The sequence below is a fragment of the Gambusia affinis genome, linkage group LG18 (assembly GCF_019740435.1).
Source record: "Gambusia affinis linkage group LG18, SWU_Gaff_1.0, whole genome shotgun sequence".
NCBI classification, from domain to species: Eukaryota; Metazoa; Chordata; class Actinopteri; order Cyprinodontiformes; family Poeciliidae; genus Gambusia; species Gambusia affinis.
Window position 1 is genome coordinate 19,315,764 of NC_057885.1, and position 25,564 is coordinate 19,341,327.

The 25,564-nt window shown below is 38.8% G+C and overlaps 1 long non-coding RNA gene across 1 annotated transcript in view; it reads right to left on the reverse strand.

Moving 5' to 3' along the window:
- Positions 1–20,756, reverse strand: part of LOC122820209 — a 33,664-nt gene extending 12,908 nt beyond the window's left edge. Inside the window, exons 1-2 of the long non-coding RNA XR_006368742.1 lie at positions 20,669–20,756; positions 4,794–4,931 (exon numbers count right to left, since the gene is read on the reverse strand). This is a non-coding gene — a long non-coding RNA (uncharacterized LOC122820209). The remainder of the gene's footprint in view (positions 1–4,793; positions 4,932–20,668) is intronic.
- Positions 20,757–25,564: the final 4,808 nt, after the last annotated feature.

Genomic DNA, 25,564 nt, shown 5'->3' on the forward strand with positions numbered 1-25,564 from the left:
TAGTGTTTTGGAGGGGGGGAAAAAAAATATCAAACACAGGGAAAAAAACACCAGCAAAGCATCAAAAACAATAAGACATTGTCATAGAAAACATCAAGGTGACTTGACAACTTCTAAGCAAATAGAAAGCAATCATTTGAATTCCTTTAACATGTTTCTTCTCAATGGAAGCGATGTCAATGTTTTGGAGTGACACAGCCAGAGTCCAGACTTCAATAGTGAATCACTGGAGAGAACTAAAGACACTTAGAGCTCGTCACCAAAGACAAATTAGCAACATACCAGTGGAAACAAGAAAAAAGCTGGTAAGTAATTAAGATAAGGCTCTTACTTCTCTAACAGCAAGAACGATTATTCTACTGGCTACTGAGATGGATCAAAATCAATTCAGATATGGCATTCTTTATTAAAATTTAAATAGTTTTTTTGTCATAATCAATACTCCTGTTACTTTGTTGTTCTTCTCTATCGATAGATGTCTGTCTAATTTCCTTGATTGAATGAAAATTGCTCAAATCACAAAGCCCTGGTGACACCTCACTGGAGGAAAGGTGATGAATATTTTCAACGTGTACTAGAGGGATTTTGATGCACCGCCTGTTTAACAGCAGGTTGTAATGTTTTCCTGCCGGAGCCAAGTTATTTACAGGGTTAATTTTACACACCAGGCAGATCACCAAAGCAGTCTGAGTTTCTAATCTGCATGTGGTGCACTGAAAAACAAATGTTGGCCTAATGTGGCCACATAAATTAAAAAGTTGGTAGAGCAGAATTTGGATCCACATTTCCAATGGCAAAATGGTAAAACAAAGTTAGATTTGACATAAAAACACATTGAAATCCAGGTCAACGAGTCACCCCATCATTCCAGCCAGGGATAATTTTCTTCTAAGAGATAAATCAATATAAGAGTCGTCTTTTTTAGCAGCATTTTTATTTTATTTTCAAATAGGGAAGTTCTTTTTCAAAGAGAAAAACTAAACTAGCAAGTTGTTCTCATTACTTTGTTAGCAACAATTATAAGAACTGGCGAGTCTTTTTCTTGTCTATGGAGTTATCACATTCTCTTGTTTGCATAATGTTCAGATTTAAGTCTTCACTTTGACTAGGCCACTCCAAAACCCTCAATTTCCTTTCCTAGACATTCACAGGAGAAGTTGTGGGTGTGTTTTGAATCATTGTAATAACTATGGCATATTTTCAGGTTTCAAAGCAGCCCCAACCCGTCATACCAGCGCCACCATGCTTGACAGAAATCAAAATCTTTCAGGGCAAATGTGAGAATAGACTGTGTGATGCATTAAGTCAGAAGCGATTTTCAAAACATCTCTATGTTAGTTGGGATTGCTTTTCCCCCACAACCTTCAAAATAATTGAAAACTGATTTTTGCGTAACATTAAAATTTGGTGCAAAGCTAAAACATGCAAGATGAAAATATTTTTTCCACAGCACTATAACTATGCTTTACTGCACAATCATGCATCACGTTGTGGGTTTTACCTCCTTAATATTTAGTCATTGCCTTTATTTTTTTCTGGGTCTTCCCTCCTTGATAAGTAATACGCTGACCTTCTTTCCAGACCCGGATGTGTTGGGGGACTCGCCTCCCCTCTGCTCCCCCTCCTCCCCTTCCTATCACATCTAAAGCAAGAGGAAGAAATGGGGCAGACGCTGCATACATTTATGTCGCTGGCATACACCCATAAATACACACAGGAAGTGACAGACAAGGGAGTCATGGCCACAAGGGATGGGAGGAGATGTGTGCCGATGAATTTCAGAGTGTGTGTATGTGTGTGTATAGCTGACACCAATATGCTGCTCTATTTGTCTGTTCAAGCCAGTAAACATCACCTCATCTGACTTAACACTGTTTTTTTGCCTCAACACCCAGAGCATAATTATGACACGTTGTCCTGCGTGTTGCTTGCTGCCTTCAGCAGCCGCCGCGTGCGTTCCTCATGCCGAGCGTGCGCGTGGACGCCGAGTCACACGGTGTCGAAGAGAACAAAGTGCAAACATAAACACAAACGTCGTGCACATGCAGACGCATGTCGAGCTCGTCTTTTCCATTGTGTTTGCTCACTGGCTTTGTTCCATCCATCACGCCATGACAGCCAGTCACTGCGGATTAGAGCCACGTCAACCTCAACAGAAAAATCTATGGTGAAATATATAAATAAGAATACAATTAAACCAATCGGGTGGAGGGGAAGGCAACAAGTGGTCTGCGGAGGTGATGCGTCCAGCCAGCAGAGGGTGCTGATGAGCTGCTCAGCATTAGCTCTAAAAGGGGGCTTTGGTGGAGTAAGATTTCCTTTGTTGGTTCCCCATCAGTCTCCCCATTCTTTCAGCTACAATGTGTGCACGATTGCAGAGAAATGTGCTTGTTCACTTTTTTTTTTATTTTTACCCGAGCATAATGACCTCATCCTCCCTAACTGTTTTGTTTTATCTCGTCTCGAAACATTCAGTAGCTTAAAACAAAAACACAGTCCCGTTTCTCACCATCGATCATCATGCAGAAGTCAAATGCACAGTTGGACCCTTCGGGCCTCCAGCAGCAATGATTCAGAAGCCCTGCCTGATCATGAATAAAAATGATTCATGTGTTCTGGAGCGGCTGAAAAGCAAAGCCGTTCCGGCCTTGGATCTCAGACGGACTGGGTTTCAAACCCAGAAAAAAAAAGAAGGAAGAAATACAGGAAAGAAATGAGGAAAGTCAGAGATCGAGCATGAGACAGTTAGACAAACCAAGAAATGCACAAATGAGCACAGGAGACTAAGAATAGAGGTAGCGACTGTTGTAGAGGCAACTAGAGTGGCTTGAAAAGACGAGAAGTGGAAGAGCGGAAAAAAAGAGAAAAATTTCACCAGCTGCTCCTGATTCCTCGGTGAAGGAGTTGAGTGGCATTTTTATGAAGAAAAGACACGCAAGCCAGGACGCTGAACTGCACCCACTTCACGTCACCACACACACGCACACACACACGGCTCTTTGAATGTGTGGAAGTGAAGAACTGAGTAGTCACTCCCAAATGCTAATTCAAACCACATCTCCATTGCCTCCATTTGTCTGTGTTCTTGTTTATGGCTCTTGACAAGTCTCCTTTTTAAACCGAATCTCAAACGACCAAATGCGCGTGTTCGTTAAGTAACACCACGCCACAGTGTTACTAATAGTGCTAATTAACAGGGTAAATTCTGCTAATTGAACTCGCTTATGCCCAAGCTCTCTCCTAGTCCTACTCCTCCACTTCTCTTCCATTCTCCCTGGATTCCCCCGGACTTACATTTGCACGCCGATTATATTACTGTTCAACAGACTCATTCGATCTTAGTTCTTTTCATTGTTTCTGTAAATTATTCCTCAATACATCCTAACCGGGTTTATTCACCTATTTTCAACTCGCTCTTTTTAAGGCTTTCTACCTCAGTATCATCCCCAGCTACTGATCCCACACATGCTTGAACACACACCTGCTTCTGTTTGAAGCCTGAAGGAGAGGGGGAGAAAAAAAAGAAGAGCAAGAGCAACAGCAGCATCGGCGGTCGCAGAAGAAGAGGAGGAAGAGGAAGAGGCACTGTTCAGATGAATGAGCAGAGTGTGCTGGGAAGGATTGGAACTGGGAGGGACAGCCATTAGCCACGCCAGCTGTTTCCCTTGCATATTAATACAAAGCGGGTGCGCAAACACACACGCATGCCAGCAAACACGCAGTCACATGCTGTGTAGGCAAAATCTGCCAGGACACAACATACTGACGGCAAATTCATGCAGCAGATTGAGGCCAAATCCCATTTCCTACTGTTACACCTACAACTTGGCTATTCATCCAGCATCACAAGGGGCAGTGCTTAAAATATCCATGTCTGAAATAGGACACAATTTCAAGACGTCAGTGCACTGTAAATTGTCAAAGAACGTTTTAATGTAATGTTGCAAAAAATCTTCAGGATGAAGCAATATTTTTTGTTGCTTGTTAGAGATTACGTATATTAGCGTGTCCCCTTTAGCTAGACTTCATTTTTTGTGTTAGAATGAATTTTTATTCAGACAAATACAATTTTTACTGAGTCAAGGTTATAATGTAAACCGTGTGTTTTAACAAAGTAATACTATGGTTTATACTCCAAAACTTAATTTTATAAGTGAAGGAGTCCCACAAGGTACCAGTTTAAGCCGCATGCTTTTTTGCATTGGTATACGCCTCTCTCCACACTAACGTTTTTTTGCTGCATTTGCAATTTCCATGCAAATGTAAAAATAGCACCTGAGCTTTGGTGACAAATTGCACAAATATTTTTTAAACACAGTTTGTGATATAGTTGTGTGGAAGGTAAATAGACAAAGCAAAAGTCCCTGGAATCCTTGCTGTACTAGCCAGCCTTACATGCTCGACCCATAAAACGCTGCCACAACCTGAACACACGTTGAAAACAAAGCCTCAACGAGTTAATGAACGTCACTGCGTTTTTATCATGTGTTCCCCAAGACAAAAACAGCTAAAACAATACCAAACAGTTTATGTAATAAATACCATTCAAAATACGAAGTACGGTAAGGTCCTCAAGGAGCTAAAAGTGCTAAAAGTTTGCAGCTCAGCTCTTTGCTATGTCCATTGTTAGGCAGAAGGAATTGACCCCTCAATCAAGCAAAGTCTTTCAGTGAGTCTATCTTAAAAATGGTGAAGGATGCTGAAGCACTTATTCTTGAAGTGCTTCTCACAAACAATGAGGACCTTCCATACTGATGTGGGAACATTTCCAAGAAATATAAAATTTAGCTAACCAGTCACTTGGAAGAGGCTGATGCTGGGGGACGGCATTCAGGACACTTTGACTCATCCACTTGTAGCCTCAGCTTCCTTGAACGTTGTTGGCTGGAACTCCATGTCCTTGCTTAGCAGTTCCACAGCAAATACTGACACTGTTGGAAGAAATGTAATAGGGAATAGAGAAAACTGAAAGGATTGAAAATTATACCCAAACAGAATGCACTAAGAGAGACTGAATTGAAATTTTCTGCTCTCCTGGAGACTCCAAATGCACAACAAAATATATATAAGGGCTAAAAAAAGTGGATTTTGCAGTATATGTCACCTTTGACCTCAATCGCAGTAACATGAACATATAGGTGAGTAAAGGAAAACAAACTCTTCACATGGAGATATAAAGATACAACATGTGACTGTCTACAGACATTCACACAGATCATCCCAGCAGCCTCCTGCATGAAAACCAGATGTGTTAGATTTGCAATGCTGAGACACCCCGCTTAGATTCAGAACAGATACAGTGGGGCACACACACACAGCCGAGCAATGAAGACAAGCGTGGAAATCAGACATCTGAGACATCAGACACACATACATATATATATATATATATATATGTATGTAAACAGAAACCTCGAGAACACACAAATGAGACATGCTGAGCAGATACATGCCAAGATGCAGAAGCGCACACACAAACTCACTACTGGAGTCAAAGAGGAGGAAGAAAGGAAACAGTGTGTGGTGTGACGGGAAGAGAGGGAGGATGAGAGACAAAGGAGGAGAAGGAAAGAGGCGCTGATTGAGGCTGTGGCTCCAACGATTCCCCGAGTGAGCACTATGTGCTAAAAAGTGGATAAAGTGCAGAATTGGCTCTCCTGTCCCCCCCCCCTTCCCGCTATTGTGTTTTTTGTTTCACTAGAAAGGACAAACATCGTCACATCACCCGAAAACTTTTCATTAGTGCTCCGAACTATCTGCTGCAGTCTAATGCTGTCTCCAACAGAACATCTGTGGGCACTCATGGATCAGATTGCTTTATACAGCGAGATATTTCTGATTCTCTTTTGTCGTCGCTTTTATTCTTGGGAGTTTAGAAATGACTTTTGTACAGCTGTCTAAAATAAGCCTTACTGCATCCTTCATCACAGCCACAAAGTTGATTTAGCACTGCTCTAACATGATTTGATCAGAAACTAAACAGGACGACCTTGAGGGAAAGAAAAAATTACTATCTAGTTTTAGACCAGATTAGTTCAACAAATCTCTTAGTCTTCAAAATAGCAGGCATTGAAATATTTTTTTTTAATTTATTATTAGCTTACGTAAGACCTAGAAAATTGATTATACTGCAGAAATGCTGACTTGGCAGTTGAAATATAGAGGCACTGCACAATGAGTTTATACCAAAATAAAAGTACAACATTCCTTCATATAAAGGAAAACTTAAATGGCAGAAAACGGTATAGTAAAGGTGCAACTTGCAACATACATCATATAGCCTTGAGACACTCATTTAAGACTTTATGGAAATTCACAAGATGATGCCTCAGTAATGATCTGGAGAAAACAAATTACAGTAGATCACCATCTTTTTGTGGTGCAGAATGTACAAATTCACCTTTGCAGATTCTTCTGTGGTACATAGCTACAAATAATTTGTGTAAAATCTGCCTATTCACAGACCGAAAGAAAATACTGCTCGGGAAGCAGAAATATTGTCATGAAATGCTGTAGTAGAGTGGTGAGGCAGACACAGTGGACCCAGGTTGATGTGAAGGAAATTATGGTTTTAATGATGAAAGTACAAAATCCAAAGTCCAGGCAGCACAGAATGAGCAGAAGGGTAAGAGCTCATAACTGGTAGCAACTGGCAGCGCAATAGACATCTGACGACAGCTTTGACAGTAGACAAGAGGAGGAATTAAATACAGGTGGATTTAAATACACAGGGAGACAATCAGGGCAAACAAGAAACAGGTGTAACTAATCAAGGGGTAGTTGGGACAACACAGACTCCACAGAACACAGAAAACCTAAATAAACACACAGAAACCCAAATCCCTACCAATACTGTATATCAGTATACTCCAACTTGGCATGCAATTGGGTGGCATTTGCTAAGCAGCCAATCCAGGAGCGTCATTCATTTTTCTTGGCACTGACTGGCTGCACCCCCAAGAGTAGTGATGGGGAAGAGTGTATACATTAGACAGATTCCCACTGTGCGTATAAATGTATATTAAGGTATATTTGGTGTCTGAGCTAATAAAAAAGGCAGTTATACATGTTTTCAGAGTGGCTTTAAAGTACTAACGAATTTCAGATGTTTATTGATGTTTTTCTAAGGTTAGTTGGACTAAAAGGTGAACATAAATGAGTGTAGATAATGCAAGACAGATATAAAAGCTACGGAAATGCTTTTGAATCTTTCGAATGAATGCATAAAAATCAAGCATGCAAATCATTCCCATGATTCACAAATCTGATAAATCAACAGCTGAAACCTTGTTTTTGTGCAATAAGGAAATAGAGATGGAAAAAAAATTGCCATTAGACTAGGCATCACATAAATCAAGTCTACAGAGACTGGGCACCCTAATGGCATCAACAACGTACAAGAAAAACACCCAGATAAAAGGCAAAAATTGGTAGACAGATAAATACAGGGGATAACACAATGTCATCCTACCTCAGACAAAAGCAGATAGGTTTATGAAACAAGGGACAAAAAAAAGATGAGATGGAGAAAATCCTTCTAGGAGCACGGTTTCAGAAACTGAAAGTTTGTTCAGTGACAGATGCTTGCAATACACACACATCCTGGAGAATGTAATAAGTGTTGTGACACAAACACTGAAAGACTGAGACAGGGAAAGGGACAATCGTTATGTTGACAACACACACACACAAACTCACCCACACACACATTTCTAGTGTTAGCTTGACTTATGAAATCCTAACTGTGGCTCAACACCGCAATATTGTCTGAAAATGTCAAGGCTTAGATGGGAGCCCCGCTGGGACAAAATGTACTGTCAACACACACGGGGGCTCAATCTGTTCTCAGAGAGACATATGGCTTTCATTTTTCACATTATATACTGAGAGCAATTGTTTTCCACAAACCCTTGATGTGCAACACAACATAAATGATAAACAAAAATAGAAAAAAAAAGTTCATGATTTGTGACCGCAACAAATCTATTTTCATAAATATTTAATGTTAGAAACTGTATTGTACCTTTTCGTTGGAAAAGGGATTAGGTCATTGTTATACTTGTATAAAGAGTTGTTTACGTACAAGATTTGTATAGTTTTTATTAGCAGCCAGAAACTGTTTGCAAGTAGAAAGTTCCAAGAGTTATTCTAGGTTTTTGATTCTCCTTTCTTTTCTTTAACAAGCAAAAGTTATCTTATACACTAGTAGTGTTACTGTTCCATATAGCCTAGGCATAATATCCAGTCCATCTCCAACTAAGCCAAAAATGTCACAAGATCAGGGTTCTATGTTTTGCCAGCAATTACAGGAAGTGATTGAAAAATTGAAGATCAAAATCCATGCAAGGATGGACATGATCAGAATATGTGAAATATCTGAATTACCTCTTCAGTGCAGTCAAGCTCTCCAGGGTCTTGCTAATGACCTGATTATTTGATTTAGGTGCGTTGAAGCAGAGGGGATCTAAAAGCTGCAGTACAATGGCTCTTGAAGCCTGGATTTGGAGATTTCACATTAGGATATTGTTGAGATGATTAGAATAATACCCGACCTGATATTTTTAAGTTGCTAAAGATGTACAGAGTGTTTCACAGTATTGTCAATAAAATTTTGGTGTGGTAAGTTATTCTGTAACTTATGACTTTTGTGACTCTTGTTAGGAGATAGTGAATCAAACTAATGGCTTACACACAGCTCCTGGTTATCCATAAATAGATAACAACATTTAGTTAAAATCCAGATCTCTTGTGGTGCTTCAAAGTGAGTTAAATGTTATATCTGTCAAAAGATGTGCTGCAGCACTGTATCTGCCTTAAAGTCAAGCTAGCAGCTACCTTAAGTAGCTGCTAGCTTGACTCAGCTACTCTGAGTCAAGCTAACAGCTACCTAAAGTAAAGCTATTGGCTTCTCTGACTCTTACTAAGTGATAGCCAGAGTGAATCTAATAGCTCCTGACAGTCAAGCTATCAACTGGTCAGAAGTTAAGCTAACAGCTTGTCACAGCAGGTACAGTTCCAGATGTAATTTCTTCAATTACTTGACAACTTCAACATTTTCATGGATGTTTGTAAGGATTACTTATAAGTCTATACACTATTGTCATGTGTGAACATGCTATAGGTGTCTGTAATAATTTACTGTGAAGACTGTTAATCTGTTGTGTAAAAGTGATCCAGGTAAAGCGTTTGTTAGCTAAATATTAAGGTTTTCTATTCATAGAATTTGCAAACCCAGTTCTTGGTTGGACCTTTTTTAAAATCATTGGATGAAATAAATGGTTAATAATCAGGTTTTTGCTGAACTTTCTGACATGATAGTGAGGTAATTCAGACTGTGCGTTTGAGCAGGAGTTTCAGATCCCTGTACTGAGTGCACACATCTCACACAGAACCACACATAAAAAATCTAAACACTATCCCTTTAAAACTTTTTAGGTGCAAAATATTTAATGATAGGTTCACCAAGGAACTATAAATAAGGAAGTAAATATACAATTTATTTGACTTTGGGTATTTCCCATTGGTTTGTATATTTTCCCTTGGAGAAAAAGTCAACTCTGATGCCGTACTTTAAATTTTGCTTCTATATAATGACTTTGCACTCTTGTAATTAACCCTCCCTGCTATAAGAAACAGTTAAAGGGTACACATAAAAATAGTCCAAGAATCTCTGCAGTTAGCTTCAGGTTATTTTCTTCTCTGTTATGTTTTCCAAGCATCAGTGAGTTGGCTTTAAGACGTTATAATCTGTCCTCGTATGCCCATAAAACCTCACGTTCCAGAGCAATTTCCTGCTGAGATTATGTTCTAGCTGCTGACACAACACGCTGTAGCTGACTGAGACAGAGAAAGCTGTATTCCTGAGAAGTTAATACCTTCACCTGAACATATATAAAAGTTCAAAATCTTATGTATTGTTTTTTTCTCTCCTTACATTCTTGATGTGAGAAACTCATCATCATGGTGTTCTGCTTCCAACTCAACCGACCATGTGAATTTTGTCCTTCATCCAAGAGAAATCCTAATTCTCGTGCTTTAGTTCAAAGACGTCAGGTGTGGAGAAAACAGCATGCTGGATCTGACAGTAGTGATTGCTGATAGCTGAAACTCTGCAGGAGGTCGGGGGGAGTTTCAGGTAACAGGCCTTACAGTCAGCAAACAGACAGCATACAAATCTTGATTCTGCACTTTAATTAGAGTTGCCTATATTTCTCTGCTGTGCTTCACACTAATTAGACAGAAGTGGTCTGTCGCGAGATAAACGTTCCCATGTGGCCCGCTCATTTTGACTTTTATCAAAACAACCCACACAAACACACAATGAGGGAAAAAAAAACAGCAGCTGGTGTGTGGATCCATGAGTGTGAACATGTGTGAGCAGAACAGACAGCTGCGTACAAGTATGAACGCAGGAGTAGATGTTAATTATGACGTGCTGTTTTTATAAAAAGAGAAATAAAATCCACAAGCAGACCTCAATTTCCTGCAGAAGAGGGGATAGTAAAGTGACTTTACAGGTCCTTACAGCAGGGAGGTGTGACACGCCGGGCGCATGACGCCAGGCTCGTAAGTCTCACCGCGGCGCTGCCACAGCCGCCAGCCTCAAACCTGTACCTTCCTGCCCACTCCAGCAGCAGCCACAGGACCGCGCCCTGTGCTGCGCCACTGGTTATAGACAGGGAGGTGAGTGGAAAATGTTTCCCTTCTCTCCCCCAATTGTGACTCTCAGCTCATAAAGCCGTGCGGTGTGGCAAGCGCAACACTGCTCACAGAAATGGAACTGGCACTAAGATTTTATTTGGGCTCAAATTGATGCAAGATGCAAATTCCTCCTTGGTGACAATGCAGATGTGGACTACTGTGGTTCATTAAGAGGGAGTATTAGTTGAGCCCAGAGTGAAGGCACAAAGGATATTAACTTTGGTTTCCTTTTCCATGGGGTTCTAATCCCCCACCTTCACCCCGTCTGCGCCATTCCATGCAATCCCTTCTCTCCTCTCCTGACCTCTCCGTCTGCCAGCTTCACTTCACTCAACCTCTGCCCCGTCAGGTTTACCAAACTGACCGCAGGGTCCTTGGTGTCAAACGCCGTCTGTGAAAACACTGTTGTTCAGATAAGGTGAGGCCATCACTGGGCCAACACTGAAGACAGGATTCATATGTAGCAAACCGCAACAGAACTCTAGCAGGGTGCTAATGTGGACGGAGAAAATGAGATAAGCCCAGTCAAGTGGCAACACTGTGGCTCAACTGATTTAATGTTGGGAAAACACTGCAGGGAGATAAGACGAAGTACCACACATTACCACTGTGCTTATGTCCGAGCCACGGATAACAAGATGCTGCTGGTTGGGAGATAAGACGGAGCTTGTTATTGGGTAAACAGGGCTCAAGTCTGTAAATGTAGAACAGCGTTCAGAGCAATCGGTGCAACTGTGGGTGGGCCACTTAGGAATCGACATCTTCAGGTTGCGGTTTTAAGATAAGTTTTGACAAATCAACCAATGGGAACATACCAAACAGGTATAACATTATGACCACTGATAGGTAAAGAGTGTAACATGGATCATTTCTACCTAATGCCATTTGCTAGTGGGTGGGATATATGAGACAAGATGTTTACATTTTGTGATCAAAGTTTATATTTTTTGAAATAGGAAAACGTAGCAAATATTAAGTAAATTTAAAGTGACTCAAGATGACTGCACATTTCTAAAGCTCCTAAACTGGAATAGTTTAGGAGCTTTAGAAATAGTTTCATCTTCACTGAGCTGATTTGCTCAGTGAAGATGAAAAACCTGTTACTGACCTTATAATGTGTCCAATGAATGTTCTGCACATTTCTGCTCCAAACAAACAAGTGGACATCCATAATGCAGCAGATGTGGCCTCTTCAGGTACAGTAATAGTTGTTGTCTTCTTGTCAAATGGAGTGAATTAAGTGAAAGCTTTACCAGTCACATCCTGGGGTTTTGGATTACTCTGTTTTTGCTGTGTATTAATTTATTCTTTTCTTTTTTTTATGTGCAGCCGTACAGCTGCCGGCGCTGCTGCCCTCCGATAATATCCCGCAGGCGCAGTTCTGAACTTTAACCATAAAAATGAGTTTTATGCATAAAGCAATGTATTTTAAACATTTTTTGTAATTTACTTTTTTTTTATCTAAATATAAACAAATGTTATTGATTCAATGTAAAAACATTAAATTAAATAATTTCTTTGGCAGATCTCCATAATGACAATGGCTATTTTTAGAACTTGCTCCCCGGGCCCCGTGTTGGTGACCCCTGCCATAGATCAATCAGAGCAGTCATGCTGCAAATTTTAGATGTGTCCCTTTTCCTACACATTTAAATTACATATTGAAACTGCCTCACTAGCATGCAGTCAAGCTCTACAAAGCTATGCTAATGAGCTAATAATGCAACCAGGTGGTCTGAAATAGAGAGGAATGCACTTTAGGAACACTGACCTAAACATTGTTCCACACCTTCTACATCCTTTCGTTGAAATCCCATTTCCTCCATTGGGATAATGCACTCTATCAAAACCCAGAAACAGTTTACAAATTTAGAACCATAATAGCAAACACAACAGAATTGAAGTGTTGGCATCAAACTCATCTGTGGAACAGCTGTAGGACAAACGAGTGCTTTCTATGGAAGCCACCCACACAGCTTACTTAATTGTATTTTTTATTTTTTTTTACCAGCGTTCATGAAACAAGACTGCTCTCCTTATAAAAATAAGCCAATGTGTTGGTAATTCATCTGATGTGGCTTTGCAGGAGTTTCTACTGTTCATAAATATCCATGTTTTCTCTTTGCCTAAATGATCTATTGTGATCTCTCCCTTCTTGACAGGTTGATTATGCTGCAGGACTCTGACAAGCTGCAACAAAATGACAGATATGGAGGCTGAGTGGATAAATATGGAGCATCAAGGGTTGATGGGAGGAAATCCATAAGTCATTTCAAGTTTTGCCCAAAATTATTCCTACCCCTGGCAGATTAAGGTGCAATTTAATCTTCCAATTTACCAAAACATGAATCTTCTGACTGAGAGGAAAGTAAACATTTTGGAGCAACCCAGAGAGAATCTTCATTTAAATCTAATAGAGAATTTATAAAGGAAGCTAGAGATTAGAGTGATGGCAAAAAGGCCTGAGATGATTGATTTCTTGATTTTAAGACAGAAACAGGTTGAATGAAAATTATTTGAAATTTAAATTTTCCAACAGGTAGCTTGGAAATGATGTCAGGAAACTTGCTTCCACACTTTGTCCCAATAATCATGGCAAAGGCATATACATCTTGGTGCCTAGGTGGAGGCTAAAAGAAAAATGTAATGTTGCAGCCATTCCTCTGGTATTAAGAAATAAAAATAAGTAGCAGAAGGTGGCCTTAACATGGCAGAATAAAAATTCAGAGCCTTGGCTGACATCAAGGTGGATGTAAAGAAAGTTGCTGCACAATGATGGAGTGTTTCAGCCACAGGTGGAGGGTTGCCAGAGCTGACTCCACATGAAGAATGAGTTGCTGCTGTAATCAAGGAGACAATGTTCTCTGGCATCCTGCAAGCACAAAGGTGTATTTGACATGCTTGGTATTTAAGAAGATATAGACGTTTCAATTAAAATGCTTTTATTGCACTATACCTAGACAATTAATTATATTGTGACAGCAGATTGGACAGAGTTATTTAAGTTGACATTTATTGGCAGAGCAAGTGGAAACTAGGGATTGCAGCGCCAGAGACACCAATCCTGGTTCTGCACCCAGAAGCCACAGCAGCTGACTATGAGGAACAGGAAGTGCTTGGATCACAGTGACAGAAGCATATCAGTCCAGCCAAGTTCTCACCAATCCTTCCTGCAATCACAGGACAGCAACAAAGATCCATGTTGTGCTAGCTTATGGGCACACCACGAATATTTACCTCATTGTTCAGTCAGTAACATGCTAACACAATGCAACATGCCTTCTATGGCGTGTGAAGCAGGGTACCATCATTGCTGCTCAGGCAGCGCCATCGGCCTATGAGCTGCCCCATGGCGCGTTCAACGTACATCCATATGTAGCAAAACGGAACCCTTAATCCTTGATCAACTGAGGATGATTACATCAAAAGGACTGTAATGACACAAATATGCTTCCCATATTTCTAGTGGTGCTATTTCACAAATGAGTTGCACATTTATTGAATAAAATTGTTTTCCATTCACATAAGCAAATTCATTTACAGACGATACCCACATAGTAATACAAGAGTAATTGAAAAGGTTTGATTACCTTTGGAAATCGGCTCCTTGCTGCAACTTATAATTTGGCATTTGGAATGAGATCATCCCAAATGGCTGGCAAGGCATGACGCGAGGATGATTGGGAAATACCAGACCTGTTAACCAGTTCCTTCTGAAAAGCTCCAGTTGCAAGAAACTCCATTATAAGAAGAACTTGAACTGGCAGCGACAACGCGCAGTTCCTCCTACTCTTCCTCCAACGCTGGGGCCAGTTCCATGCAGAGCTCCAAAAGAACTGCCCTGGGCAGTCTAAACCAGCTGATATGCCACTTATCATCATATATCAGCAGGTCAACGTGATCTATGAACACACACTCCCTCTAAATTCTTCCAACAGTGCCAAAACTTTTATTGTTCTGCAAATTTATGCAGCTATTCATGTACATGTGGTTGTCTAAACCTTGTCCACTTTAGAAATCACCAAACCCGACTTGTTTGGAAATCTGCAGATCTATTGATTTGTCCACGCAGACTCACATTAAGTCAGAAGTTTGCGCATAGTAAACATTTTTGTATATGCTGAACCACCTTGTGTGTGAAACATTGCACCACACAGCGTTTTTCGTGCATATGCCTGGTTTATACAAATGTATGGTACCACGACCTCTTTGAAACACCAAAAGTTTTAAGACAAAATTCTAATGACCTCTGACAGACTAATAAAAATCAAGCATAAGTGGTTCTTTTTTTTCTCCATCAGAATAATAATCCAAAACATATGGCCAAATAATGGAGACCTAAATCCTATAGAAAACTTGTGGAAAGAGACAACATAAAGATTGTGCAAAGAGGAATGCCCCTTTGTCTGTATACTCCAAACTTATGAAAGACTGCAGAATAATTGCTGTCCAGTTGACAAAAGGGGATTCAACAAAGTATTGACAGCAGGGGTGCCAATAATTAGGGCTCCCTTGAATTTGCAAAAAAAAATTCTGAAGGTGAGAATTTTTTTTTCTTCCCAGTTGAACAAATGTACTCAAGTGATTTTTTTTCCCCTTTGAGTTTAAGCTACTCTAACAAAAGAGGAATTTGAAAGGCTTTTAGCACATCTATGTATGGAGTAGGTCATTAAATGTGGAGTACGGCATAAATTAATCCTCTTTTTTTCACTTATCCAGCAATTTTAATTCCTTTTAGGTAAGCGTTGCCATATTTTACGCCAAAATCAAAGCTGAAGTAGAAATAAATCTTAAAGCTCTGCATGTATCGACACCATCCACCCCCTCATCCTACCTCCACATGAAGATTTCATTCTAACTAAGTGGCAGTTATCGTATGAATGCTGCTCTAGAATAGGTTATCCTTCAAACTCCCATTACACCAAAAGAAAGAAAAAAAAAAAGAAAGAAATGCAGGAAATGATCTGAGATTCTGGAATGGGCTGAAATGTATTTCTGTATTTATCTACCAAAACTAGCCTCTCTAGTCTCAGCAGCAAGACAGGGATTGTCCTGGTTATGGTCTCTGGTTATTTCATTAATTTAGTCCTGGTGTGTTGTCTCATTTACCTTTAACTCTTTTTAAACTGATTTATTTAATATTGAAGGCACTCTTTATGAGTTAACAAAATTTAGGTTATCTGTCACCATATTAGGCTTCTTTGTGAAAGAAGCCTAATATGGTGACAGATCATGTTATATCTTTCTAACATGATCCTGAATTATTACTCTGTTCCTTTTCTTCTGAAATACCAGCCAAGCTCCTACGTCAACTTCTCTTGAAATTGAAATAAAAATATTCTTCAGAGCTTCCTCTGGGGAAAAGAAATAATATCACTGCAAAGAGGAACAAACAGAACAAATCCTGTGTCGTTTTCTCCAGGTTTACAAGCCCATCATGGCTCCATGCGATCCGCTTTAAAAAGCACAAAAAGAAAAAAAAAAAGATGTCCCACTCTTTCATTCTGAATAAGGAGGCTCCAACAAGTTTCTGTCACTGGGATGAAAAACCAAAGCCCAGACACTCTGTGCTCTCAAATAGAGAGCCCTTTTAAATCCCCTGACAATGAGCGGGACAGATAAGGGGAGACACGCACAAACAGGAGGAGAGAAGGATAGAAAGGTACAAAATTTAGAGGATAACGAACGAGTGCGCCACCGAGAGAGAGGGCCTTAATGATGTCGGTGTGATAAGTCTGAAATGAGGGGGAAATTGAAATGAGTGCCGCAACGATGGTGGTCGGCCAGGAGAGCCAATAGGAGCTGCAGCTTTCATTCGCTTGGCTAGAGGAGATGAGAACGAAATGAGGAAGAGAAGAAGTGTGGGAACTCGTAAACAGACCAAATTACTATTAAAAACCCACACAGGTGGCCAAGAGGGTGAGGAAGTTTGGAAGTCAATTTCCACCACTTTAGAGACAGTAACTGGCTTAAAATTGTGACTTGAAATGATGAGAATCAAAATAGTTTTTATGAGATCTAAAGACTCCTAATTATGAGATCTGATGTCTAAGGCTGCATTCACACAGCAGGCAAACGCCACCCACATCCAGCTTTTTCACCGCAGTCTGAACAGCCCAATAATGAACTTTTCACCCACCAAAAAAATCTGATCCACGCCACTTCTGTATTCAGATGCATATCAGAATGTTTTCAAATCGTCTGCAGTCTGAACGGTCATGCTGCATTTGATCCAACTTTTATGTCACTGATGTGAGACAGGCATCATAAATCTGCACCAGAAAAAGCCAGAAGCGGTAAATCGGGACGTAAACAATGGCTGAAAATGATGATGATGAACTTATGAAGAAATCTGTGTCTCTGGAGCGCATCACATCACAAGCCCACATCCAAAAAAACTTCTCTACAGAAGTAAACGCTCCACAAAAGGCCATTGCTATTCAGTTATGATTTCTTTTTACTAGCGTTCATCTATGCTATGATCTTTTGACAATACTGTCAGCTGCAATTGCTGAATATATTTTAAAATCAATACCATGGATATGTGGGCTGCTTTGGAGACGTTCACACAGAAGTCCCCTGGGTTTGGGTTTAATCATTAACTGCAATTTTTATTTCTAGGAATGTTGTCAGTTGGTTTTGAATCAACCTGTATGGTTGGTCTGAATTGTCTACATAAATTTAACTGTAAATTTAAGACAGTTGTTGATAAATAAATCGAGAAGAATTTAGTTCAAAATTTTAGGTTTTAAAACTGTATTCAAAAACATGAATATGAATTGTTTTTCAATATTAAAAAAAAATATTCATATTTTTATTAGTTTAATTCTAGTCACATGTCATAAATAGACTTTCAAAGTCATCATTTTGAGAAGTATCAAATGTGTTTCTAACAGAAGAACATGATTTTCTCATAATTATTAATTTGGAAGAGCTCAACTTAATCAATCTGAAACTCATGTATGACTTTAAATCTCATTCATCTAAATTTGAAAGTCACCATTTTAATGTTGAAAGTAAAAATTAAGATTAAAAGTTATAATTATGAGATTTGAAGTCAAACTCATCTTACATTTATAATCTCTTATTTATGAGATCCAATAAAAATTTTGACTTATTGTCAAAATTAGGGTTGAAATTCTGATTGAGTTTCAAAGCCATAGTTTTTCATATTCATGATTATTTGAATACATAATTAGGAGATCTATTGTCATAAGTGAGTTTTAGATTATATTAATTAGCTTCAAAGTGATGACTAAAACAGCTAAATTCAAACTTTTGACTTTCAGAATTCTAAATATGAGATTTTAAATCCACCAAACAAGATTTTAATTGATAACAATGAGATCCAAAGTATTTTTCATTAGTTTCAATCATAAATCTACATTTTAGATTCAGAATTTTGACTTTCCAAGTTATAAATTTTACATAAGTGAAAATGATGACTTTGAAACTCATAATTATGTGTCAGGAGAACATAATTAGAATTTAAAACTCAAAATTATGGCATTGTGACTTTGTTAAAGACAAAATTAGGACTATTTATCTGATAATAAGAATATTATAACGTCGAGTCATGACTTACAAAGTAAAACTAATGACATACCAAGTGCCATTTTTAAAGTGGGAAATGGGGCTCTGTATAAAGGAGAGGGAAAAAAGGGGAACGGAAAGAAAAACGGAGACCTTCGGGGCGAGACAAAGGGAGAGCAGAAGCCAAGTTCGAGCCAAAGTCAATTGAACAACTAATGTGAATCGATTTGTTGCCTCTGCTTTTGCTCTTTTGGGAGCGAGTGACATTTTAAAGGCATATTTCACTATTGGGAGGGGGCGGAGCTGTTTGCCTGGCAACCGAGCAAGCTGACAGCCTGCTGACAGCCGGACAGAGCCCGCTGAATAGGAGAAATACTACAAATGCCCTGGATGTGCTCGGGAATCCATTGTGTGTCCGGGAGGGCGAAGCGTGTGCATATGTGCGTCGGGTCACACAAACACAGTGGAAATTTGGAGGAGTGGACATTTAAGGTCTTGGATAAAGTTCTATGCTCTAAATGCTGCAGATGACCTTTTGGCTCCCTGCACATGCACATGTACATTAGAATCAGGATTGGTTTCCAGATGTTTGCTCATTGTGTGTTTGTGCACAGACACGTACACGAGGGCGAGTAGCGGGAATAATTCATGGCAGCAAGCAAGTGAAATGTTGTGGCCGTCAGCGGGCAGCCTGGCGTTCTGCCAGCGCTGGGCCGGCATTAATAATTAAAAACTTTTTTACCGGGGAGGATCTTTGCACCGTCTCCTGCTGGCTGTTCCCCCTAAAGGAGACACTCGGAACAACACGCACTGAAGATGGTTGTGCTATGGAAAGGTCATCACCGAGCAAGACTGGAAAACATCTATAAAAGTTGTCTTTACGACTTTGTTTCCCCATCCTCGTTTGGTTTATTGAGTAATTTAACTCCTTAATTCTGTCTGTGCAACAGATCTAAAGTGTTTAGTCTGCTTTCTCCTCTGCCAATCATTGTTTCTTTTGGTTTTGGATGATAAAAGGAGAGAAAGCGACATCTAAAGTATTTAGACTTACTGTAGGTCTGAAAGCGGGGTGCCAGGATAAATAATTGAATCAGAGAAGTCTTAAAGGACCTCATCTCTCAGCAGCCTTTGGTCCAAATCCAGAGAGTCTAGTAATCTACTTTTCATGGTATATGTAATCCTCGGGAAAGTCTTTCAAGCGGCGTACTGTGCAAAGGAGAGGATCAAAACAAACAAAACCAACATAGCTGCTGAGCTGCGTGGCTGTGCTCCAACCCAAAGGAGTCGTCCTTAAGCCCAAATGGCTGGCCAAGTATCTCCAGCGGGCCAATCCTTGGTTTATTGGAAACACGGATGACTAGCAAGGGAAATCAGGCCTTAATTGCATCTTACCAGATCTCATCCTCACACATAATCGTTATGGCGCATAATGGGTTTGGCATGTTTGGTTTTTGATATGAAGCTAATAAAACTGGGCAAAAAAAACATATTCATCTTAAAGACATAAATAAACAGCTTTTTTTTATTGTTGCCTTGCTTCTCTGGTTTAGCAAGCTTCCAGACATAAATAAGACGATGGAGTCTGACATAATTCTATCTGGAAATAATGTCTGAGCAGTTTTATGTCTTGGTTTTATTGGTTTGTGCTCACACTTCAATCTCTGCTGTTTAGAAAATGTTCTCTAGTTAGCCTTCCTGAAAAATTCATTGAATTATTCATTTATTATAAGCCTAGTGAGCAGGTGCATTTCAGCAAATTGGAATATCATTTAAAAGTTAATTTATTTCAGTAATTCAATTTGAAAAGTATGCTCATATATTATATTAGATTATAACTCTCTGTGATATATTTCAAGTGTTTATTTCTGTCTGATGATTATGGCTTACAGCTAATGAAAATCAAAAGTCAAGTTTCTAAGAAAATTAGAAAAATACAAATATTTTTGAAAGGGATCCACCTTTAGTTGAACATGTTGACCAAAATAAGCATGCTATTGACCTAAACGTTATTGTTTGGGATATGTAAAAACTCATAAATACTTCAAAAATTGTATATATCTTTATTGTATTTTTTACATTTTTTTCACCTCCGCAACACATGTTGGGCCATGACACAGGTAAGCTATGATGGACTGGAGCATTTAAAAACATATATGAAACATATCAAGGTTGTGGAGGCTGACGAAAGCAGTCCACAAAACATGTATTTTGGGGAAACTGCCTCAAGGTTTTTACGTGCCGCTGAAACGAACAAATGTAATCGGCTGTTTTACCAGATTAGCTATAGCTAATACTATTAACAGGAGCTAACGCGAGATAAAAACAAATAGGAAGATAATGAAAGGATGTTTAAACTGGCTGTGAGTGAAGCAACTTTTAAGTCTTTGTAACACACCATTCTAATCTGAGAAATTGTTTTGATAACGATGCTTACCGTAAACAGTTTGAGTTAGAAACCGTAGCTCTTTGCAGCATACAATGTACTTTCAGATTGGTGATGAGAAGTTGGGGCTGCACAGTGGGGCAGTTGGTAGAGCTGTTGCCTTGCAGCAAGAAGGTCCTGGGTTCGATTCCCGGCCCAGGGTCTTTTTGTATGGAAAATGGATGGATGAATGGATAAGAAGCTGAAGTTGGCTTCCGGTTGTAACTCCCATTAAGAGAACTGGCTGTATAATGATTCCATTACATTTTTCACTATCTTGAATATCTTTAATGCTCTCTACAATAAAAACTGAAATACTTAGTTACTTAAAGCTTGTTCTAGATCATTCTGAAGTAATTACACCTAGATGTAGTGTGTCGTTCTGTTTAATCATTCAGAAGCCAACTTCAGATTTTAGTTAGCATTTCCAAGCAGCCGCTACAGTAAACATTAGCTTTGTTGGGTGATTCATTCAGTAGTCACTGAACTTCAATACAAAAAAAGTAATTCTCAATTGTGGCTAAATATTAACCCAGTTTTCTTGGTGTTTTACCAGTGATTTTTGATAGGGGGAATCGAAGTGGATACGTGGATTAAGGCTTTTTCTGCAACAACTACAGTCCAACTCTCACGTTTTACCACAGGATATATTCGTCCATATGTGGTTCCAAACAAAAAATTAGCTGGCAATTCCAGCTAAAAATGGCTGAATTAAACTTTGCCTTGGTGATGAGTTCTACCACATAGGGATTTGTGGTGAGTCTTTTGGCCCTGTAGAGTAAAATACATAGTCCAGGTGAACTAGAAATCTGATGATGATGCTTCAAGTGGTTTTCAACACATCTTTCTGGAAGGAAATCCGGGGTCAGGATTGCTTTTCCTTACTGGTCTTGGAATGTGTTAAGATCCCTTGGGATGTCCTGGAGAGTGTCCTTGGAGAAAACTGCCTTGGTTTCTCTTTTTGACCTGCTGCTTCTCTGACCCGACCTCAGATAAGAGCTTAAAATCAGATCGATGAATCAAATTCCAGCTCTGTTCTTCACCAAGTGGTTGTTTGTATTTTAAATCTGTCTGCCTACATCGTTAATAGATTTTTGAGCTTTTATGTAAATTAAGAGAAACATCAATTAGTCGCTGAAGCTTTAGCCAGTTTGTGAAGCGAAACAATGTCTGGGAAATTCAGTGGTCAATCCACTATAAAAGCATATCAATTTATCAGACTTTATTAATGTACATGAGATTTTTTTGTAAGACATTATGATTTCAAAATGTGGAGTTCAGTTTGCTGCCAGCAGTGCATGCTTTACCACTTGAAGAGACAGAAACATGATTCCCTTAAGATTTTCTTTTAATATGATCCAACTGTTTGTCCAAGGAATACAAATAGTAAATGGAAAAAGAAAGTTTCTATAAATGTCAATGATGTCTGAGAAATAACTAAGTAGACTTCATAATTCTAGAATTTGTAGAAGCAAATCTTTAGAGATCATAGCTTAGTTTCTGTTTGACTTCATGAGCCCTTCTGACATTTGTTGCCCAATTTGCTTATAGAGATGTTTGCAGACAGTTGTGCTTATGCACAGCATTTTAATCAAGGTGAAATCAGGACTTTGACTGGGCCACTGAATAATTTTCATTCTTTTCTCTTTCAGCTGTTCCATTGTAGGTTCACTGTGGTCTCTGGGAACATCGCCATGTTGATGACCAACTTTAGCCAAAATTCAGCTGTTCAGACAGATGACCTCACATTTGATGCTACAATAATTTGGTTTATAGAGGATTTTAAGATTGACTCAATGGATGCAAGACTCCTAAGTGCTGTGGCTGCAAAGAAAGCCCAGATCACCTGACTATCACTTTGCAGAAAGGTTGGTAGGTTTTCTTTTGCTTCGTTTCCTCCAAACATGACACTATACCTTATGGCCAAATACATATATATTTTATTTGGTTTCATGAATTTCAATTTTATTGTTCTAGGTGTTTTGTTGACCAGAACTTTGTTGGGTTTTCCACTGGATAGCCTTTTAACCTTCTATACTTTTGTGTTGTCATGACCCCTTAGCATGCTATCTTAAAGAGTCTGAGTTGGAACTCTCAGGATTTTTGCAATTTCTCAGCCCTGATAAACATTTGAGTAAAGTTTCTGGGACGTGGACTCCTGGGAAGACTGGCAATTGTCATGAATGTTTTCCATCTGTCTTACTATGGACTATGAACTCCAAAATATTTGTATAATAATAGTATTAATCTATTCCAATTGTGCTGACGCAACAAATCATCTTAAAATGTCCCAACTTAGATTAATGTGTGCTTATAAATGCATGATAATTATTGGCTTAAAAACCCTGAGATAGTATAAAATTCATTGACCGCTCATTCTTTCAGCAATCACGTCCAATTATTGGCTCTATGCTTTATGCTATCTGTCTTGCTTTGGCAGGTGGCTAATGCAAACTATGCCAAAAATGACTCAGAGCTTAAGCTGCATGAAACTGATTACTGATTTATTTGTTATATAGCAGCATTTAATACGGCAGGTCATTTCAACAAACCAGTCATAAGTCAGAAAGAATATTAATCCTTTTTAGATCATATGGTAAAATCTCAACTTTGAGTGTTCAAATAATTATATTTTAAGGGAACTGCAATTTTGAGAGTTATTTTTATTTACATTTTATACAACAAAAATACTAACAACACAATTATATTGTGGTACAAACCACCAGGTGTTTCAGATTTAAGTTATTATTAACTTAAAATTGATCAAATTAAAAATGATAAAGTTATCAAAATAAATAGTAAAGCTGGATTGATAACAGTATATAATTGTTTTAGCAAGTTGTACCTTTCATTTGTGTTTAGTCTTGTTGTAACACAATAGTTTTATTCATATTTACTGAATGTAAATAAAATAAAAGTCAAAGGAAAGCTGAGTAGAAGGCAGCTAAAATAAAACAACTCAAAAGTTGGTGTTAGATTTTTAACATCAAACTATGGCATAACCAACGCTCACCTAAGGCAACATTAGTAGTCACTGAACTCCACATCTTTTAGTTCATAATGTGAAGGTTTATATGGTAATTTGTTCAGTAAGGAGGATGAAAAAGACACGAGAAATATTGAGACATGAGAGCAGTGACCTAAGGCCTTAAAAACAGGAACCGTACCCAAGGATTTAAGAGGGTTCTTTTGTGAGCAGAGTCTGTTTGTAATTCACCACAGCGGTAAAGGATAGCTTTCAATAAAAACTTCAACTCAAAACTTTGGCAGGATTCAGCAGAAATGTTTCTACTGCTCCAGCTCTGACCAGCCTCGTTACTCTGATGTGCACAGACATGTATTACCAGCCAACATCTGTATCACCAGAATACTCTGCTTTATATCAGCGAGCCATTGAGTTGTTGTGCAAGTCTCACTTTGTTCCACCGAACCAGTCCATAGCTTACTCAGAAGGTCGTTAATTGTCCAAAAGTCACACTTCATACGCCATTAAATCTGTTGACAGTTTTCTCACTACAGCATGTGTCTTGGCCTTAATTATAACTTCAAGCACTTCATGTGCCAGATTTAGGCTAAATTAAAATACTGGTATATTGTAAAAACATATTGCGGTTAAACATGTATGATGGGCATTTGAACAGTTAACTCAATCAGCAGAGATCAGCCAACATTTTATACTGGCAGAGGAAACAAAAACTAAAAACAGCTCAAGACAACAAAGCATTTGACACATTTCAGTTAGAAAAAGTATTTTATTAACAATTAAACAGTCCTATTTGCAACAATACTTAATCAGATGCTAGTCATTGTTCCTTATATGGTCCTCATTTACCACTTTTAAAGTGATGCTTTCAAATGCTTTTTTGTTGCCATCAAGTACTTTCAAAGTGATTTATCTACTATGGAAAACTACAGAAAGGCAGAGTACAGTTTGTTCCTGCTTTATATTTTTAGTATTTTATGCCTCTAAGGTTTGACGATATTTTTCCCTTCAATTCTCTTGAGATATAAGTTCTTTTATTTGATCTTTACACAGATGTAAAACTGTAGATCAACTTCTTATTTGGCTGCAGATTCTAAAGCTATTTGACTTTTTGTTTAAATCTATTAAGGCAGCAAAGAGCCTCTGTGTCAGTACCAGGAAGGAACACATGATGAAACAGTGAGCAGAAGTTCTGTACTGAGGTTCAGGAAAATATCTCTCAAACATGACCTCAGGGGGTTCAGCAGAAAAAGTCAGAAATAATGTTGGATGTCGCAGTTTTCTTACCAATCAGCCTCATTTGCACAAATATGCTTCTGTGTCTGGAAGATAAAATATAAAAAAAGACTTAGATGGAGAGCAGAAATTTAGCTTAATTTTCACTGTTTTTATGCAGTCAACAGAAGGCCTCATTAAGCTGTTAAAGCTTTATAGTCAGTAACAGTTACGGACGCTACAAACTAAGTGAGGTGGACAGTTTTAAGGTTGAGTCATTAAAATTATTTGATCCTTGCTGGGTTTTCATTTCAGGCTTGGCACGGAACCATCACCGCTGTCACAGAGAAGACATGTTTCCGCTCTCGGCTCAGCAGGTTACAACCCTTCAACTGAGCAGATATGTTTACATTTCTATGTAGCCCGCGTCGATTGTTTTAAAGAGAATGCTTGTGTTTTTCTTTCCCATGCTACCCACACTGTTCTTGGCTATTTTGATCTGAAAATTGCTGAGGACCACCTCTGTTTTTGTTTCGTACATTGACAGTTGAAAGTGTATTGTGCAAATGAAGGAATATCTTCTTTCACCTCACTCAGTATTGTTCAAATCTTCTGCAAGCATCAGAGCCAAATTATCATCAGGGTGAAAGAACTTGCAGGCCACAAAAAGTTGTATTACAGTAATCCCTCGTTTATCGCGGGGGTTACGT